We start from the raw sequence: 7,600 nt of genomic DNA on the forward strand, positions 1-7,600 counted from the left end.
CGAATCGTGAGGCGAGTGACGCTATTGGTCAAGAGCAAACTCTTCAAATGAAAGTTTTGATGCTTGGAAAACATTTGACCCTAGCAACGGGTCAACTGTTTACATCTTCGGAAGAACACTAACACAACAGATATAATGAAAAATGCATGTTGGCCGTGTTGTCCAACCCAAAATTTACTAAAACGCTTTTTCTTAATTTATGAGGACTCTCATATAGCTGCTTTGTAGCCCTTTTTTGAGATTATTGACAAAGAATGTGACAAGCCTAATCAATTTCACATTTTTCGGGAGTTATTTCGGAATTCTTTCACCAAATAAGGTGGATTGCATGCAAGTTGGTCTGGTATACTTCTCCAAGACCTTTCAATGATATCAATCGTCTTGGCCCTACACAAACTGATTATATGTAAAAGTGTAATCTTCTTAGGGTGAATAAATTTCAATGAATAAAGATTACTTAAAAATTCTTAACTTTGTACACCAAATAAATAAAATTTTTATAGAAACGAAAAACAAAAGGAACTATGTGTTACGTATATTAAATTAACTACCAAAAAGCTGGTTGTTTTTGGACTACAAATATACTGTCAAGAAAACAGAGATTTTATTCTTGAGTAGTTAACTCAAGCTGAAGAATTCAAAACTAATATAGTTTACTTTTAAAAAAGAAAATATGTAATTTCATGTACAAAAAATCCCCATTCAAAACGCTCCCGCATAACGCGCAAATATTTAGAACTTGTTGAGAAGGAAAATTTAGATTTAATACTATTCTACCACAAGTAAGAAAGCCAGCAGTAACCATAGTTTTTCAACAAGCTATTTCCAGAATACTCCGAAAGTGACTAGGCATGGCGCAAATTATTGGAAGGCTTCAGATAAACCTCATTCTGGCCATTGAATCAAACTTGACAAGAGCTGGGAAAAGACAAATCACCACTCCAACCTGAAGCAAAGAGTCAAATTTCCAGGACCGTAAATCTAGACTTTGCAACAGCACTTTTGTTAGCAGAAGGATTCGCAATTGGGAATGGCAGGAAAGCCAGGCCATAATGAATGGACTTCAGTTTTTTGCCTCATCACTGGTGAGAGCGTTGATAAATGGAATGTTATGAAGGATGGAACTCCAAATTGCATGGGAAGGCACAAGGGCGTATATAATAGAAGGATTTGACATTACAAAAGAACATTAATTACAAGTGGAACAGCAGACAAAGTATATTCTCATGAAAAAGAGCTAAACAACTAAGATCCTAAGCACATGATTTTCGCATAAAATATTTTTTCAATCATTGTCAAATACTTTGTGGGTCCCCATTCTAGCAAAGGCTTAAGCCTTTGGGTTTTGCATCTTGATCACATCTGTGCGAGTCTATATTCACGTCTAATTACCCAAAGTCCGTTTCGAGAACCAAATATTTTTATGCGATATATGTGCGTTTTAATGTATTCCATGGTTTTATAAAAGAAGTGCCCAGAATTATAGAATTCCTTTTTCTTCACCTTAACAAGATGAAGCAATTATGTTTGTCTAATTTTAATGCCATTCGTGAGATTTTGATTAAGTCATTCATTTTAAAATAAATTAATTCCATGCTATTTTTCATCCCTGGTAACCACAATTTTTTTATACATGTTAATTTCTTTGACCTTTCATTTTCAAAAATTATATTTAGCGAATACCTGTAAATAGGTGATCAAAAAACACCAAATATTGCTATTTTTCCGGTGCACTCTGCTACGGCTTCCATATTTAAAATAAATGCAATAGCTTCTTAAAAATAGCCTAAATGTTCTTCAAACGGTGGAAATATGACCAATAGTCCCAATGATAGACTATTAACGCCGCTAGGGGTTAATTATTTACAGTGGTATTATAAAATTTTGGCGAAATTTATGTGAGAGGTAGGCTATAGATTTAATAATATAATAATAATAATATGTATTGTTCTTGGACAAATGTCCATTAAGAATGTAAGATGAATATTACATACAAAAGAGATCACAAAATAAACTTGTTCAAATATTTCAAATATTTCCGAATGGAATTCAGCACAACTAGCACATCAGGGCATAGAAATGAAATCTTGAAGTTAACTCAATCAATCATAGTAAGAAAACCTAAGTATGCACATATACCCATCACAACATTTAGGGTAGAACATGAGATAATAATTAAATAGCTAAATAAGTAGAACATGAATAATGATAAATCATTAACTCCAACAAATATGGCATTCGATTTCAAACAGACCTGAGGTTAATGTTATAAATATTAATTATGAATAGTTGAAATCTCAATGACGAATAAATAAATGCACACTTAACAAGTTTGAAAAACAAGTTTGAAAGATTTAGGTTGAAAACCTTATTGTATAGCTTAATAAGTAATGAAGAACGTAAGATAAATGTATATGATATCTAGTATAAAGGAAAGTGAGTATTAAAATAGAACCAAAATCATGTTTTTCTGACAATTGGGTGAGATCTTACACCAAATTTTGTTTTAATAGGGTTTTTGGCAATAATGAGAAAATTTTAAATTCAAATGAACTGCCCAAATGTTTTTAAATCAGAAACGGACTTGAGGTAAGTTTTATCGCTCCCAAATGTCTGAATCTATTCATAGCTTAGCTTAGTTTTTTCAAAGTCCCCGGTTAGTGTCTCATTTCGAAATTGTCATGCTTGAAAACATCTGGAGGTTATTCACGAACTGTTTATTACACACCCAAACTAAACCAGCATATGGCAGTGGTATTTTCCTGCATGATAATTCATTCATAATTATTTTAGAACCGGATGAAATTGCATTCATCGACGAACCATGGATGCGACACTTATTTCAAAAACATTTCTTTTACATAAAGTTTATCCCCAGAAACGTAAAAACTTTAAATTTGTTTGGTACGTGAAATGCGTGGAAATTTGTTTAATTTTTAAACAAATCTCCACCTATAATAGTTATTATTGATAGTTCGATGCTTTAGACAGTCATCGAGCAATACGTTATTGAACGCGAATTCATTTTTCCTATTCCAATGGCAGCCTCAATCATTCCAAAAATCGTGCTCCAATTGAAAAACATGCATTTCTGTTTAATTTAAATCAGGATTTGATTCCTGATTGAATCGTTTTTGATTCCCTTCAATGAAAATGTCCGATTACAACCGAATAACTGATAAATATCGTGGTTTATCCAAAGTATTGAGAGTCGAGAAAATTTCAGTATAGGCATTATGCTGCCAAACCAAGTTGCTGTATCTAATTGAATGCAGCATAAGAACTTTACGTAGAGACGTTTTCTCTGAGTTCCCATAAATCTTCAGTGCGTAGTTCAAATCATAACACATTTTCTCCATGCAAATGAAACAAAGAGAATTTCTGCCATCGTTTACTTCTCTCGTTTCTAAAAAAAAGATACTTATTTTTCCCAAACGGAATCCAACCCATGAACTTTGAAAGAGCAATAACATCCTTGTATTCATGAAATATTTCCTGGTATCCTTTTTTGCTTTTCTTGCATTCTGCATCAAATTAGTGTGTGATAGCTAATAAACAAACAAGCCGTAAAGAACTCCCTTATATCATTAAGCATTTTCAATCTTGGGGTGGGGGAGAGAAGTCTCATTCTCAACGCAATCTAACAATAACGGCATGATAACAATTATTTTTAATAATCCATTGACTTGTGTATTTAGGCATGATTTTATAGTACCATCGTCGAACGGAGCTAGGTAAATACATACTAGTAGTCGAGACGATTATTCAGTTATACCCTATAGATTTGAGTCGTTGTAACGTTGCAGCGTTGGTACAAATGTTGGTTGGTACAGACATTGGAACAAAAGTTATTAAAACAAGAAATTGCAATATTTCCACAAGATTACGACCCAGTGGAAATATTTCATTGTCTTATTTAACTAACATTAAGAACTTCCACCATATATTGCTTCATATCAAAAAAGATATTGGTACAAATGCTCGTTCCATTTATCGTTCCTCATTGAAAACTATTGCATAAATCGTCATCCGTTACGAAGATAAATTTTTTCGCCACGTATGATAGCCTCTTTTTGTAGTTCGATGCCTTGGCAGTCAATGAGCAATACTGTATTGAATGCGGATACAATTTTTCTCAATCCAATGGCAATCTCTTCCATTCTCATAATGGTGATTTTGCAATCCCCAATGTCACGAATAATGTCGGTTGTAACGCAGAAGAATAACGCTTTGCGCCCGGAGTGTAGGGATCTTCCTCTGAATGGGACCCATTTCGGAGATCTTTTTTTCGACGCTTTATCTCTTTCATGGAAAGGTCGACATAAATAAAGGAAAAAGAATGAACGGGGAGGTAAATCACACTCGAGCCAAGACGTAAAAATGCGTGCGTACGGTATGGGCGATAAAATAAAAGAAGAAGAACAAAAAATACGATCTAGTTCGATTAACGGCAGTTTTGCTTTGCGAATCTCAGCCCTCGCGGGCGACCCCCGATTTTTCTATCTACCCTCCCTCCCCCTAGCGTGATACAACGCCCCCAAAATACGCCGAACCTCCTCCTCCTCCACTTGATATACGATAAAATGCGTTGAACTCAGTCTCCTCTTTCCACGTTTCCCGTGGCTCACCTATGAAAGAGTCGTGGAGCCAGGCTGTGGAAAAGCCTCGCTGGATTTCGACCAATACGGCGTCTGATCATTGGATTTCCAGCCTATGGCCGGAGGCCTCTGGGGGAACGGGGCGTGACCTGCGCACCTGTTAGCGGGAGTTCGCGCATTCGGTGTTGCCTCCACGCCCCTTGCGGCTTCATCCCCCGCCTACCCTAAGCTCATCGACCAAAATCCTCCCTCTCCTTCCGAACAGCCATGCGGATCCAACCCACCGCGACGAGTCTGCGTTTAAGTTGACTCTCTAAAAATTTACCCTACAACCTTTGCGTCAAGGCTCTAAATAATGCCACAACAACAATTCAACAAGTTTAAAATGCTGTTACGCAGAGTGAACTTTCAGCAAAGACATCTTTAAAAACTTTGGTTCGACACCTTGGTAACCAAGCTTCTCTTTTGCCACCCCTTTCATCTGAGCAGTGAGTATTCACTGTATACTCTTCACCCTGTATACTATACAGGGTAGAGAAAAATTGTGTCACGAAAAGTTAACACTTGTAAGCTGATAATAGTAGGAACCAAAAATTACCAATGCTTTTTAGGTCGACAAAACACAATTTTTAAACTACAGTAACTTTAAGCCTAGCACTCCGATAGGCCGCGATTTTACCCTGGATTTTCCCCTTGGCTTGGATGCATCGCGATCTCCCTCAGGCAAAGTATTAGAAGTCATGAGTTTTCCAGAGCACCCGGCAACATGGTGGATTCGCGACTAATCGGAGCGCTTGGCTAAAATTTTCGTTAATTTAATAAAAACGGGGCAGTCGTGGGACTGGCCGACAGAAGTGAAAACTGAAATAATTATTATCCATTTATTTTTTATATATATTTAATATTATTAAAGAACTAATATTTCCAGTAATACTCATTTTTCAACAAAAATGGAAATTATTTTTTTCAGCAAACTGTATATTATTAAATATATATAAAAAATACGATGTGTATGAATAGAAAGTAACATAATTTATATATTACAATATAATATGCTTTTATTTCTTTTATTTAATGTGCTTTAAACCTATAATTGTTCACTATGCACATAAAAGAAACTGCCTTAAATAGTACTGACCTGTATTTTTATAGCGTGTACACTCTTCTGCACGTTCATGCACGAGCTCTTTATATTTAATGAACTTATACAATATACACTATAGATTTTTATTTTCAATTGTAATATTTTAAAACAAAAAGACTTTAACAGTATATATATTAACAATATATTAAGAAAGTTTATTTACTAAACCTAGTCAGCCTGCGTAGTTGAAATATCAATTGTAAAATTTTTTAAATTGTATGACGTTGAGAAAAAAATCCTCCCCGGCGGGGAATCGAACCCCGGTCTCCCGCGTGACAGGCGGGGATACTGACCACTATACTACCGAGGATGTGATTCTAATAAATGAATTTTAAGACGGAAATGTATATTTCGCTGTAGCGATCGCGGTGTCGGGTCGGGGACGCTCACGCGAATTCTATGCTTTTTCCCCATTCCGCAAAAGTGCTTAACGCCGCTAAAGAAGTTTTCACTTCAAAAATGATGCGTTTTCAACCGAATCGTCATTAGTAATTTTGGTTTCTACTAGTATCAGCTATCTAGGGTTAAAATTTCGCGACACAATTTCATTCCACCCTGTAAAAACATAAGGGATAGGGTTCCTGTGTAGGCCATAGATTTGGCATTCCTCTCTGTGGGTTGGTTCTGCAACTGTCCGATCCCTACTTAAGTGTTTTGTCGAGGACACAACAACTAAAACCCTGGATCTATCATTTGAGACGTTAGCCGTGGTCGGTAGCCGTGGTTAGGAGTAGGCTAATTCAGACGCTGGGTGTCTCTCCACATTTCCTTCTCTACCCTTACCCCAATCCCGTCAAGGCCTTAGAGTTTAATGACTCGAATCGTTCACCTCATATGAGAATACCAAAAAAAAATTAGGAACAATTTTTTATAAATATGATTGCGTACTTTCTAGCATTTATTAAAGTTCTTGTTGTAAAATGGGATCGTGATGAGATAACTTTACTAAAGGGAATTGAAATATTTTTTTTGGAATCAGCTAAGGGAAAGCTTTTTACCTAATTGTAATGTAAGTGTGTTGGCATAGATACAGGAGGAAATGCAATATGGTTTGCCTAAGCAACAGGATAACGGCGAACATTATAAAATTCCGTACGTCTCTTGCCCTATGAATTAGTCCATTTCCGTCGGAAAATAACTATTTAAAATTTTTACTTGTTTAAACTATAAAGTGATAATATTTACTTGTAAAAATTAGTTTTTCTTGATAAATGGCAATCTTTAGAATAAATATATAGTTAAATTCAGATCCTAATACTACGCGTGTCATTTCAACTTAATTTGTCAAGCGTTAGAGGCTTAGGTTTTCTTTTAAATCTTTAAATGAAAAATTATCTCGTATCTGAAAGCAACATTATAATATATTCTCTTCTTCCCAGAAGATATTCATAAGAAAATAGAGGCTTTGTTTAAATTATAAATATCGCGATACATACCGCTATCTACCTATCATGGTATTGCACTTTTACAAATGATAATTTCCAGATTTATAGGAAAGAAACTAAACGTTCTCTCCGGAAAAATAAGACCTTATGAAACCCAGTAATATGTTTAAATCAACAAGGTGATATATATTTTGAAACAGCTTGAAATTTGTACTAATTTTATGTTTTTCATGCAGAGTTGAGGTAGTGGAAACTTTGAAAATGTTTATTTGATAGCTTGTTGTGTAAGGGAAAGTGAATCCATTAGGTCGTTCTTAAAAATTACTTCTAGCATAGTAGAATAATGGCTAAATGATATAATTTGAAACTGAACTGAACCGACACTCACATTTTGAATCTTGAATTTTGATTTTTCGGTAAATTGATATGAATAAATCTATTGATGGTATTACATGGTATCCGATTTTTAAAAA

The 7,600-nt window shown here is 35.1% G+C and overlaps 1 non-coding gene across 1 annotated transcript; it reads right to left on the reverse strand.

Moving 5' to 3' along the window:
* Positions 1–5,980: 5,980 nt before the first annotated feature.
* On the reverse strand, positions 5,981–6,052 carry Trnad-guc. Its single transcript has one exon. It is a non-coding gene; the product is annotated as a tRNA-Asp (tRNA).
* Between the last annotated feature and the right edge of the window lie 1,548 nt (positions 6,053–7,600).

This window comes from Ischnura elegans, chromosome 9, assembly GCF_921293095.1.
Source record: "Ischnura elegans chromosome 9, ioIscEleg1.1, whole genome shotgun sequence".
Classification (NCBI taxonomy): Eukaryota; Metazoa; Arthropoda; class Insecta; order Odonata; family Coenagrionidae; genus Ischnura; species Ischnura elegans.